Here is a 14,263-nt window from a genome sequence, read left to right on the forward strand (position 1 = left end):
ACTCTAAGCTGAAAACGCATTGTACTGTGTCATTCATTGTTTGCCGCATTCTGATAATGACTGTTTACGGCCTGTTGCCGCTCGCGGCATGGCTTACTTTTGTGCGTGCTACAGCCCCCCCCCCCCCCCCACCTTTTTTTTTTTTTTTTTTTTTTTAAAGAGAGGATCAACAAGAACAAGATAATAGACTGCGTATGGTAGATGATGTTCTGAACGAGAGTTTAGCGAAAATTTTTCTCCGTTAGAAAATCTTTGCACACGCCTCTTTAGTACATAACATTCTGCACAGAAATTAGAGTAATCTTAGATTTAAAAATCTAGTCAATTGCCGTGCTTTATTTCTGACTGTATCACTATAAGGCATAAGAGTAATACGAATATGAACATGACATGATATGTACATTCTTCTGCATTTGCTGTTGTCTCATCTAGTGTCGTAGTTTATTAGGCAGACAGGATTTAAATGAGATAGCAGCAAACACGAAACAATACATGGCAAAATGTTTATATTTGTATTATTCTTATGATGAAGAGAATACTGCATGTGAATCACATTCCATAAAAGTTACTATTAGCAACCATATCTTCTCACAGGTAGGAAAAAATTCAGAAAGTAGAGTTGGCCATATTGACAAACATCCCTAACAGTCTTACCAGTCGGATTTTCGTAGTACATTGAAAGACTGCTACATTCGAAGATGAACAATACGGAATTTGTATTTACTTTGTTGGATAATGTATGAAAATGCAGTGGTCGAAACTCGGGGCGGAGAAAAAAGCTCATTTTCCACCTTTTTTTAAAAAAAATTATTTACTGGCGTAGAGGTTTGGCGCCAGCATTTATCTTTGTGACTGCAAAGCATGCCTGTGTAGTGCTACATATATTCGACGGCAGAAGTTAGTTGTGGCGGCACATACTAACATTTTTCAGAACTTCCTCTTACGTTGCACTCGATTCTAAGCCGCAGGCGGTTTTTTGGATTTCAAAAATCGGAAAAAAGTGCAGCTTAGATTCGAGTAAATACGGTACATTTCATAATCAATAAATTGTGGTCAGAGTCCACTATCTGCCAATGGAAATGCCTTACAATTTAAAATCTAGTTTCAAAATCTCTGTCTTACCATTATATAGTCGATCTGAAACCTTCACGTGTCTTACGATTGAAGTTGCACCCTTGTACTGCTACACTTTGCATGTCACAAAAGTGCATAAGTGCATTTGAAAAAGTATATGTGATACACACTGACAATAGCATACTGAGCTTGATGCAGAAAACATCACATATTCACATGGAAAAATTTCTCGAGTTCAGTATTACACATGAAATCATCGATTATAGAGTCTGTTTTAACCCTTGAAATAACAGGGGAGCTGGTGACTAATTTGTGCCCGTCTTATGAAAATACATTCCAAATATGCTTTAAAATTTTCAATTAAGCTTAACCAATAATTTAAGTTTCATTGGTAGATGTGACTTTTCACAATGAATGTTATCTACACTATTACATAAAGTGAAGCTGTTGTTTAATGTTGTTACAAAAATCTCAGAAAGTTCTTGACCAATTTCCTTCAATTTTTTTACAAGATACTCCAATAAATGCTCAACAAAAAAATCAGTTTTTGATCAAATAACTTAATTAGATAGATAAAAAAAATCTACTCATCAAGCAGTGGCAAATCACCCACATAAAAGAGGGTTGTAATTAGGCACGCTTTCAGAGCCAGTGGCTCCTTCTTCAGGCAGAAGAGTTGAAGGGAGAGGAAGAGGGTGAAGGAAAAGGACAAGAGAGGTCTAGGAAAAGGGGTAGGTTTCAGGAAAGTCACCCAGAACTGCAGGTCAGGGGAGGCTTATCATATGGGATGAGAAGGAAAGACTGACTGTTGGAGACAGTCTCCAACAATCAGTCTTTCCTTCTCATCCTGTGCAGTAAGTCTACCCTGACCTGCAGTTCTGGGTGACTTTCCAAAAATCTACCCCTTTTCCTAGACCTCTCCAGTCCTTTTCCTTTACCCCTCTTGCTTCCCCTTCAACCCTTCTGTCTGTAGAAGGAGCCACTGGCTTCGCCTACTTACAACCCTCTTTTATGTGTGTGTCCTACCACTGCTTGCTGAGTAGATTTTTTATCTATCAAATTAAATTATTTTGCCTCATAAATGTTCAGATAGACATAGGTTATACATATTTTTAATCAACAATTTTGGTTAACCATCTGTGAGAAACAAAATGCTGTGCTGTGAAGATGAGTGGTTTCGTTTACCTTCTCGCTGTCAGTTTTAACTAGGGTAGCAGCACATTTAAACCTTTCAAGAAATTGTTTCTCCAATATACATATTTTCTTCTTATATGTAATTTTAAACAAAAATTCTACACAAAACAGTATGTTACTTTGTTTTCCTGCTTGCAGTCGGTTTTGACGGAAAATAGGAAAGTTGTATTTATGGCTTTTCTGCTTACATTTAGCTACTACAGAATCTGAATTGTCTGAAACTTTGTAATCCTACCTGTTCATAGATTAAAGCTATGCAGAATACTGTCATTGAAGCTACTATACTCACAAATCTAGCAGCAGGAGAGGTCTCTCATACATCATACACCAATGGTCCCAACCAATTCACCCGTTCATTTCAGGCAATTTCATTTCTCTATCACTGTTTTGTTGGCAATAAGAATAAACAAGGCTCAATGTCAGTGGTGAGAGGCAATGAAAAGAGAGGATTGGAGGGGGGGGGGGGTTACAGTAAATGGACATAGAGAGTGTGGATGAGGTGGTGTACAGAGAGGCAGGAGGAGGTGAAGGGGGAGGGAGGAGGAGGTGCACAGAGTGAGATCGGAGAAGGAGATCAGGTCGTATTTCCAATTCCTATACATATATAGCAATTGTGAAGTGTTGCTGATTTCAGCAGTATTCAGTATTTTCAGATTCAGGACCCTACTTACACATCAATGTTGTGAGCAGAGGCTAGAAGTAATTAAAGAAATTTCTGTGGTGGTCACAAAGTTTGAGATTGTGAAAGTAATTGTGGTTTCAATGTTATTACGTACATTAATATTCTTTTGAAGCAGTGACTAGACATTGTAGAAACTCCTAGTTTGCTGTACTTGGCATGCTTTGGATGTTTTATGGGCTTTTCATTATTGCTGTACTTTTGAAATTTAAGATTAATGTTTTATTTTAAAAGCAGCCTATAGTGTTTTACCAACATGGCAGCAGAGTGTGGTTGATAAAATTTGCAGGCATAAAATGCAACAGATTTGTACAATTTTGATGGATACTTAATGTTACTGAAGTGCAAAAGATGAGATGATGACAAAGGAAAGCCAACAAATTGAAAATCTGACAAAAAAAACTTTATTTTTGGAGGGGGGGGACCTGCCAAATTGTAATGTAGACAATAACTAACAGGCAAAAATCAAACAATAGAAAATCCAGGATGGAATGTAACAATATTATGAGAAGGAAAGTTCCTACTCACCATATAGCAGAGATGCTGTTGCAGATAGGCACAACAAAAAGACAACTAAAACTTTTGGCCATTAAGGCCTTCGTCAACAATACACACACGCACGCAAACACAACTCACAAACACAATTGCAGTCTCAGGCAACTGAAACCACACTGTGAGCAGCAGCACCACCAGTGCATAATGGGAGTGGCAACTGGGTGGGGGTAAAAAAAGAGGCTGGGGCAGGGAGGGGGAGGGATAGTATGATGGGGTTGGTGGATAGTGAAGTGCTGCAGGTTAGACGGAGGGCAGGGGAGAAGTGGGGGGGGGGGGGGGGTAGCGGAAAAGGAGAGAAATAGAGGGAACAGGCTGGATGCATGAGGTCAGCAACTAACGAAGACTGAGGCCAGGAGGGTTACAGAAACGTGGGATGTATTACAAGGAAAGTTCCCACCTGCACAATTCAGGAAAGCTGGTGTTTGTAGGAAGGATCCATATGGCACAGTCTGTGAAGCAGTCATTGAAATGAAGGACATCATGTTTGGCAGCATGTTCAGCAACAATGTGGTCCACTTGTTCATGCGGACAGACAGCTTGTTGGTTGTCATGTCTACATAGAATGCAACACAGTGGTTGCAGCTTAGCTTGTACACCACACAGCTGGTTTCACAGGTAGCCCTGCCTTTGATGGGATACGTGATGTTGGTTGGTTGGTTTAAAAGATTGGGGGGGAGGGGGGGAGGGGGGGAGGGGGAGGGGGAGGGGAGGGAGCAAACTGCGAGGTCATTGGTCCCTTGTTCCAAGTAAAATGATTACACAAGGGAACGAAGAAAAGAAAAGAGACATACAACACAATAACAGGAAAAAGGAAGAACAAGAAGAACGACAGAAGGACAATCAACATTACAATGGCCAAAACAGGAAAAGAATGCCACAGAGAGAAGCAAGAAACAGGTAGAAGGGATAAAAACAAGAGAGGAGATGACCGTGGCTGGCAGACCACGAGAATAAAAGGAAAAGCCAGCCACTCTGCGACACATTAAAACATCCAAGCCTAAAAGCATTAGAGTGGGATAGGCTTAAGGATTTTAGATCCTCTCCCCAGAGTCCATTTCTCTACTCACCCCTACCACTCCCTGCACTCCTACCTTCTACATGCTTCCAAGTCCATAAACCTAAGCACCCAGGACGCCCCCTTGTGGCCGGTTACTGTGCCCCCACTGAGAGAATTTCTGCTCTTGTAGACCAACACCTTCAACCTATTACCCAGAACATACCCTCCTATATAAAAGATACCAACCATATCCTCCACCGACTCTCCAAATTTCCTGTCCCTTTACCAAACTGTGCCCTGCTCATCACTATTGATGCCACCTCCCTGTACACTAACATTCCTAATGCCCATGGCCTTACTGCTATCGAACACTGCCTTTCCAGACGCCCTGTGGATTCCAAACCAACAAAATCCTTCCTAGTCGCCATGACCAGCTACATCCTCACCCACAATTACTTCTCCTTCAAAGGCATTACCTACAAACAAATCTGCGGTACGGCTATGGGCACCTGCATGGCACCATCCTAAGCCAACCTATTCATGGGCCGTCTAGAGGAATCCTTCCTAAAAACCCAGAATCCTAAACCCCTCACCTGGTTCAGATTCATTGATGACATCTTTGCTATCTGGATTGAATCTGAGGACACCCTATGCACATTCCTGATTTTGTTTTGTTTTATGTATTACCATAAATTCTGGCCAAAAGCTTGTAAAATTGACACGTTCCATATCCTGTGATAGTGTCACAATATGGATCACTGGAACAAAAGATAAATAAATAAATAAATAAATAAATAAATAAATTCCTCCAGAACCTCAACAACTTCTCCCCCATTTCCTTCACTTGGTCCTACTCAACTCAACAAGCCACCTTCCTACATGTTGAGCTCCACCTCAAAGATGGCTACATCAAGACCTCCGTCCATATCAGACCTACTAACCACCAGTGATTCCTCCACTTTCAACAGCTGCCACTCGTTCCATACCAAGAACTACCTTCCATATGGCCTAGCCACCGGTGGTTGTGGCTTCTGCAGTGACGAGCAGTTCCTCTCGAAATATACCGAGAGTCTCGCTGAAGCCTTCACTGATCATAATTATCCTCCCAACCTGTCCAGTTTCCCACTAACTCCCAAAGCACCACCATCCGGCCACAGAGGAGGATTCCCCTTGTAATTCACTACCACCCAGGACTGGAGCAACAGAATTACATTCTCTGCCAACGTTTTGATTACGTCTCTTCTTGCACCGAACCTACACAATATACTCGTCCATCCTTACACAACCCCTGCTCTCAATCCCTTACCTCATGGTTCATGCCCCTGTAATAGACCTAGATACAAGACCTGTCCCATACATCTTCCCGCCATCACCAGTTCCAGTCCAGTCACTAACGTCACTTATCCCATCAAAGGCAGGGCTACCTGTGAAACCATTTATGTGGTCTACAAGCTAAGCTGCAACCACTATGCTGTGTTCTATGTAGGCACAACAACCAACAAGCTGTCTGTCCACATGAATGGCCACCGACCCTGTGGTCAAGAAACAAGTGTACCGTCCTGTTACTGAACATGCTGCCAAACATGATATCTTTCATTTCAATGACTGCTTCGCAAACTGTGCCATATGGATCCTTCCCACCAACACCAGCTTTTCTGAATTGCGCACGTGGGAACTTTCCCTGCAATACAGCCTACGTTCCCGCTGGCCTCAACCTTCTTTAGTCACTGTCCTCATCCACCCAGCCCATTCCCTGTTCCCATTCCAGCACTACACAGCTGTCATTCCACCACCACACCCAGTCTTTTTATTTCTCTCCTTTTCCACTCCCCCGACCCCCACTCCCCACCTCTCCCCTGCCCTCCATCTAACCTACAGTACTTCACTGTCTGTCACCCCACCATACTATACCCTCCCTCTCCACGCCCCAGCCTCCTCTTTACCCCACCCAGTCGCCATACCCATTGTGCTTGGGTGGTGCTGCTGCTCAGTGTGGTTTAAATTGCCTGAGACTGCAGTTGTGTGTGAGAGTTGTGTGTGTGTGTGTGTGTGTGTGTGTGTGTGTGTGTGTGTGTCTATTGTTGAAGAAGGTGTTAATGGCCAAAAGCTTTAATTGTGAGAGTCTTTTTGTTGTGCCTATTTGTGACTCAGCATATGCCCTATATGGTGAGTAGCAACTTTATTTCTAATAATATTGAGACAATAACTGAATGTGACAAAATACTTTAACTGATTAAAGCAGAAGAAAGTGCTGAAAAATTAAGAAACCGATCTTACTGTATGGATGATGGCTAATGGAAAGGCAAGGAAATATCTAATTTTCTCACTAACACCAGTTTTTTCTTTACACTGATATCATGCACGATTTTTGCAAACTTTGCTCAGAGAGTCCTATTACGTTGATTTTACATGGGATGGTTTATCTGCTGAAGATAAAACATTCAGTAAGTTTCAAAAATGTGTTTATTTTATGAGTTGTGAATAACAGATTGTGAATATGATTGTGCTGCTAAGGAATTATGTCAAAAATGTAGGTTAACAAACACCAACAATGGCACGATCAAACTGCATCTGAAGCATGTATGTATAAAATGTATCATTTAAGAAAATGGAAGGTAGAAAATGCTTTTCATGTGGCAAAGCAGGTCACGTATCAAAACAATGTGACACAGGTTTGGTTTTGGATGTAAGAAAAACAGCAGCCTGCGAATGCTCTAGCACGCACAAAGGAAAAGATTGTACTATTCTGTCAACTTGTGTAACATCAATGGGAAGTTCAAGAAATTGAAGCCACAAAGATACTTCAAAAATTGAGAAGATGGATGGAAACATTCAATTACTGCACTTTATGGAAGACGACACTGGAGGAAGACATAATTTCGCTGAAAAAAGCAAAACATAGGAACTAGTTTACAAACTAAAACAAATAATGTGATTGAAGACTGATGGGTTTCTGTCAGAAAACTGTATGCAAATTGTTGTGACTCGCCGATCATTCAAAGCGCCGCCGCGCAATTACGCACGTCCTCTACGTGCGGCGCTGTCTGCCAGCCATGCAGCAGCTGCACCACCTAAGCGGCCAGCCGAGCAGTGGCCGCTAGACTGGGACTCAGTGCTTATTCGAATGCTAATGTGTACACATGTCTTGCTTGTCAACTTACTCTGTGACTTATATATGTTGTGTTGTTCTGAAATATATTTGTTAAACTTGATGTTATAACAATTGGCGACGAGGTAGTGGATTTTTCCATTTCACCGTTGACCCACAGGGTTCCATGGCTACTGTCGAGCAACTATTGCAAAATCTCCTTGAACTTGGCTGTACCTCTTTTTCATCCTTACGACAAGACGGCGGAAGACTGGTCTGATTATGAAAAACGTCTTCGACAGCACTTCTTGGCATTTCATGTCACGGACGAACAACCATGTAAGTCTCTGTTCCTTTCCTGGATTTCACCTCAAATGTATCGGTTGTTGTCGCAATTGGCTCCTTTGAAGGATCCTGCATCTTTGTCCTTTGCTGAAATGTGCTCACTTCTGTCTGTCTATTTTCAAAAGCAAACACATGTGGTAGCCACTCGTGTTGCCTTTTATCGTTGTCAAAAACAGCATCAATCCTATCGCGCTTGGGCTGCTGAACTTCCCGGCCTCAGTCAAAAGTGTCAATTTGTTACTGATGTTCACAAAGAATCCTATGCCGATTCCATGGTACGGGATGCTATTATCCGGTCGGCGCCTGACAAAGAAGTTCGGCAACGTGCCCTTCAGTTGGCAAATCCGACTCTAGACGAAGTTCTCTCCATTGTGCAGTCTTTTGAAATTTCTCGCGCCGCTGGGGCGCAAATAGAGGCGTGGGGTGATGTCAGGGAAATACAACCTCTGTGCGCTGTTGACGACGCGTGTGGCGCGTCCCCGCCCGCCGATGTGGCCGCAGTGTGCTCCCACGCGCAGCCTCGGCCTAGCCGTAAACAATCCGCTAAGAAACTGCAGCAAAACCCCCGGCAACTTCCTTCATGTCTGCGGTGTTTTACGAAACATTCACGCCTCGGATTGTCCCCAACGTTGGGCTGTGTGTCAGAATTTCAAAAAGAAAGGTCATGTGTCCTCCGTTTGCAAATCCGACCGCATACATGATGTTCATGAACATGACGCTGATTATGATTCTGTGTTGTCTGTCAATTGCACTTCTTCCCTTTCAGGGAAGTTATTCCTCACTGTCCAAATCCTTGGTCGAGATGTCCGCATGCAAGTGGATACCGGTTCTGCTGCCACTATAATTAATTCTCAGACGTATCTTCAGTTGGGTTCTCCACTCCTGTCACCTGTCACTCGGCAATTACGGACGTACAATAAACAGAAGATTTCTCTCTTCGGACAGTTTCATGCTGAGGTATCTCACAAATCCGTCGTTCGCACTGTTCCCATATTTGTGGTCGACCAGAGCAACGCAGAAAATCTTTCTGGTTTCAATGCCTTTCGCATTTTTGGGTTCTCCATAGATGACTCCGTCAATATTGTCTCTGATGCTATTCCTTATGCTCAACTGGATTCCTTGTCGACGACATTTTCGTCCCTTTTTTCTCCTGGGTTAGGCCGTGCAAACGACTTTGAAGCTCATATCACGCTCAAACCCACTGCTCGGCCTAAGTTTTTTCGGGCTCGGCCCATTCCTGTGGCCCTTCGTGATCGGGTAAAACGGGAGTTGGATCGTCTCACTACTTCAGGGGTCTTGCTTCCTGTCACTTCCAGTGAGTGGTCCCCTCCTGTCGTTGTCGTTGCTAAGCCCAATGGTGATATTCGTCTCTGTGGCGATTTCAAAGCCACTGTAAATGCTCAATGCCTCATCGACACTTACCCTAGGCCCCGTCCTGAAGAACTGTTCACTAAACTTGCAGGAGGCCAGTATTTTTCTAAAACTGACCTGTCAGAAGCTTATCATCAACTTCCTCTCGACACTGCTTCGCGGCAGTTTCTGGTCCTTAACATGCCTTTCGGCCTCTATCACTACCAATGCTTGCCATTCGGGGTTGCTAGCGCCCCTGCTCTCTTTCAGCGATTCTTGGAACAATTATTGCTCCCTGTCCCTGGGTGTATCAATTACATGGACGACATTGTTGTCACTGGCTCCACCACTGAAGAACATCTTCAAAATCTCCACACACTTTTTCATGTCTTTCAGACTGCCAGTCTTAAGTGTAATCTTCAGAAATCGCAATTTCTTCAGGCATCTATCACGTACTTGGGGTTTCAACTCTCTCGGGATGGTATTCGTCCGCTTCAGCAAACTGTCGCTGCGATCGATGCCCTACATCTGTTAAGGAACTGCAGGCCTTCTTGGGCAAAATAGCATACTATCACAAGTTTTTACCGTCTGCGGCTTCGGTGGCTCAGCCGTTGCATCGCCTGTTGCATAAAAACGTGCCTTTTCACTGGTCCGCGTCATGCGATGCGGCTTTCCAGAAATTGAAGACTATGCTGAAACAGGCCCCGTGCCTGGCTACTTATCGACCTGGCCAACATCTTGTTCTTGCCACAGACGCCTCTCAATACGGGGTTGGTGCAGTCCTTGCGCACCGTTTTTCTGACGGTTCGGAACAACCCATTGCTTATGCCTCCAAAACGGTCACGGATGCCCAACAAAAGTACTCTCAAATTGAAAAAGAAGCTTTGGCCATTATTTATGCTCTTCATAAGTTTGGTGTTTTTCTCTATGGCTCAAAATTTCATCTTGTTACGGATCACAAACCACTTGTTTCCTTGTTTCATCCATCAACGTCACTTCCCTACAAGGCTGCACACCGCCTCCAGCGTTGGGCTCTTTACTTGTCTCGTTTCAATTATGAGATTCATTTCCGGCCAACGGCTCAACATGCAAATGCTGATGCTCTGTCTCGTCTTCCCATGGGTCCTGATCAGGCATTCGATAGGGACGAACTTTTGTGTTTCCACCTGGATGTTGCCGAGCAGCGGGTTGTGGACGGGTTCCCCATCACTGGGGACAGGCTGGCGGCTGCTACGAGTTCTGACCCTACCCTCTCCTGGGTTTTACGCTGTATTCAGAAGGGTTGGCCAGATCGCGCGTCCGCTAAGACTTCTGATCCGTTGCGGAACTACTACGCTTTGCGCTACCGCCTCACGGCTAGGGATGGTGTTATCCTCCTCTCCACTGACAATGCTTCACCGCGTGTTGTGGTACCTGCGTCTTTGCGTGCTTCGGTCTTGCGCCTCCTTCACCAAGGGCACTGGGTGTGTCTCGCACAAAATCTCTGGCGCGCCGTCATGTGTACTGGCCTGGCATCGACTCTGAAATAGCACACATGGTCGCTGCCTGCGGCCCTTGTGCGTCACAGGCCGCTGCCCCGAAGTCATCTTTGTCACCGTGGCCTTCGCCTGAGAAGCCCTGGGAGCGCTTTCATGCTGACTTTGCGGGACCCTTTTTAGGTATTTATTGGCTCCTCGTAATTGAAGCCTACTCTAACTTTCCTTTCATTGTTCGTTGCACGTCGCCTACCACCGCGGCAACCACCAGTGCTCTCGCCCGCATTTTTTCTTTGGAAGGCCTCCCCTCTACTCTTGTCACTGATAATGGTCTGCAATTTGCCTCTTCCGAATTTGTGGATTTTTGTGCTCGTCACGGCGTTATGCATGTCACGGCCCCACCATTCCATCCACAATCCAACGGTGAGGCTGAACGACTGGTCCGCACATTTAAGGCTCAGATGCGGAAACTTCTGACTTCTTCTGCTGCTGATGATGCGCTTCTCCAGTTTCTGGGGTCTTACCGTTTCACCTCCATGGGCGACCACAGCCCGGCTGAGCTCTTACATGGCCGACAGCCCCGCACGCTACTTCATCTTCTGCGGCCTTCCACCTCACGGCCACGGGTGCCTTCACTTGGCTGGTTCACCACCGACGACCTCGTCTGGGTACGGGGATATGGCAGGCGGCCCAAATGGAGCCCGGGCCGTATCTTACAACACCGTGGCAGACGACTGTATGAAATCCAGACGGACACGGGTGTTGCAGTGCATCATTCGGACCAGCTTCAGCCTCGTGTGCCAGCAACGCCTGTTCCAAATGCCGCTACACCATCTTCGGCTCTACCTTACGCTCGGGATCTTGGCATCTCTCAATACTCACAACGCAGCCCTCTCACCGTCATTGCGATGCCAGCACCACAACAGACGCCACCAGGAGACGTGCCCATGCAGGAACCGGATGACCATCCTCTGTCAGAGCAAATCTACTCGCCTCCTCCTCCTCCAACGGACGCCGACACATCGCCCATGTCTCCTGTCATATCAACTGGACTTGCCGCAATGGGCAGATTGGTGCATGGGGCCCCAGCAGATTCGACCCCTACGTCTCCTATCATCTCGACCCTTTATCATCGGGGACCCGTCCGTACAGGAAGCCTCCTCCTCGAGACTTTACGGCGAGTCAAACCACGCCTATGGATGTTAGCCATCTTCAGGACACCTCCATCAAGACCAGTGCAACAATTTCAAAGGGGGGAAAAGTGTTGTGACTCGCCGATCATTCAAAGCGCCGCCGTGCAATTACGCACGTCCTCTACGTGCGGTGCTGTCTGCCAGCCATGGAGCAGCTGCGCCACCTAAGCGGCCAGCCGAGCAGCGGCCGCTAGACTGGGACTCAGTGCTTATTCGAATGCTAACGTGTACACATGTCGTGCTTGTCAACTTACTCTGTGACATATGTGTAGTGTCGTTCTGAAATATATTTGTTAAACTTGACGTTATAACACAAATAATGCAGTGGTTCAATATAAGACTTGACTGGTTCCAAAAGGATATGTTCAATGATTTGGAACAGATTTTGTTGACACATTTAGCCCCATAGCAATATATAAGATGATGAGAGCCCTGTCGAGTGCTGGAATTCAACATGAATGGTGTATAATGCAATTTGATTTAAGAATGTCATTTCTCAATGGTATTTTTGGGAAATTTACATACTATCAACCAGACAGCTATGATGATGGTACAGGTGTTGCACTAAATTGCTGAAGAATCTGCACAGTTTAAAGCATGCCTCAAAATACTGATACGAATCACTTTTTAAATCTCTCAGTGAATGTCATTTATGACAGAGCCATCCAGAATCATTTATGTTCTATTTTGAAAACCTGGTAATGCTATTTTACATTACTGATGGATTGGCTATCAGTTCCAGGGATGCAACAACTAAATTTATTGAACATTGTGATAAATGTTTTCAGATCACAGTAGAAAATGTTCATTACTTCCTAGGCTTGCAAATCACGCAATTTGACAATTGTATCCAAATAAATCAGTCTGCATATGTGAAGAGAATTTTAAACAAATATTGCATGATGGATGTAAGACCATTATCTTTACCAAACGAACCACGTTGGTTACTAGGAGAGTCACCTTTTTAACAATAGTGAACCCTGTCAAGAAATATTTGTAAGTTTGTTGTATTTAACACAGGGCGCAAAACCAAATTTATCATTTGCTGTTAATGTTGTATCCACACTTTAAGACTCAACAACATAGGTGTAGTTCACACTGCTCAAAAAATACTCAGATATCTTAATTAAACAATGACAAATAGCACTAAGTTTGAGAAGAATGATGAGTGTAGTATTGAAGCTTATAGTGATGTTGATCATAGTGGGGATAAATGCACAAGACAATCAAATAGTAGCATTGTACTCAAGTTTGATGGCAATCCCTTTGTCTGAAAAGTTAAATTACAGCTTTGTGTTGCTCTTTCTTCAAAGACAGCAGAATATGCGGCTGAAAGTAAACTTCCAAATCACTCGTGTGGTTAGAGCAACTTCTGAAAGAAACTGCAGCTGTTGATGAACCATGAGTTCCTATTTCACAAATAGATAACCAAATAATTATCAAGTTTATCAATGGGCCAGAATTTTATGAATGTTCAAAACACACAGAGACAAGGTACCATTACATTCATTAACTAGTTTAATGAAAGGAAGATTTAGAGTGACCACACATCAACCAGCAGACATTCCTACCAAAGAATTACCATTTGCAGTGTCACAGATGATAAAATAAGTTGTTGGTGTTGTGTCTTCTTCATCGTATTTATGAAATATTGTGGGGGAGTGTAATTTGAGGTTTTACACAAATGTTTTATTTTAAAAATGGTGTATAGTATTTTATCAACGATGTTCACTTGAGATATCTCAGTGCTGCATTAATAAGGATACTCACTCACTTTCTTCCTTGATTCAAGTGTGAAGGAACAGGAAATGGAACACTAATCAGGTGATGTGATTAATGTTTACTTGTACAGATTCCTCACATAATTAAAATTTCAAGCAATTAGTTCAAAATACACAGAAACATGCAATGTATCTTGTCTCTCATGTTCGAACACTGAAAAAAAGAGATGCAAAACCCAATAGCATCTGACCAATAATAAACTGTCTGTTTCATTGTTCACATAACAATCAGTTTCTGAAAATGTTTCTTGCTACACAAAGACAGTTATTGTAACTGAGAAATGTTTAATTACTGTATTTTCTCCTCCCACTATAGCCTGTCTACAATAGTCATGTAATAAATCAATAATCAGTTTTTAATTTCCAAGCACCAGTTAATCTCCATAGTTTCCCAATAATTCTCAACCACATCAACTGACTGCCATTTCAGTGCGTAACAGCTTTTCACTGGTGACAAAGTTCACCTCATCTTATTAACCTATGGCAAAATGATAAAAAAATGAAATGGTATGAATATCTCAGAACTGCTAGC

The 14,263-nt window shown here is 43.6% G+C and overlaps 1 protein-coding gene across 2 annotated transcripts in view; it reads right to left on the minus strand.

Moving 5' to 3' along the window:
• Positions 1–14,263, minus strand: part of LOC126236646 (phospholipid scramblase 1) — a 149,033-nt gene that overhangs the window by 73,000 nt on the left and 61,770 nt on the right. The window lies entirely within an intron of this gene.

This window comes from Schistocerca nitens, chromosome 2 (assembly GCF_023898315.1).
Source record: "Schistocerca nitens isolate TAMUIC-IGC-003100 chromosome 2, iqSchNite1.1, whole genome shotgun sequence".
Lineage (NCBI taxonomy): Eukaryota > Metazoa > Arthropoda > Insecta > Orthoptera > Acrididae > Schistocerca > Schistocerca nitens.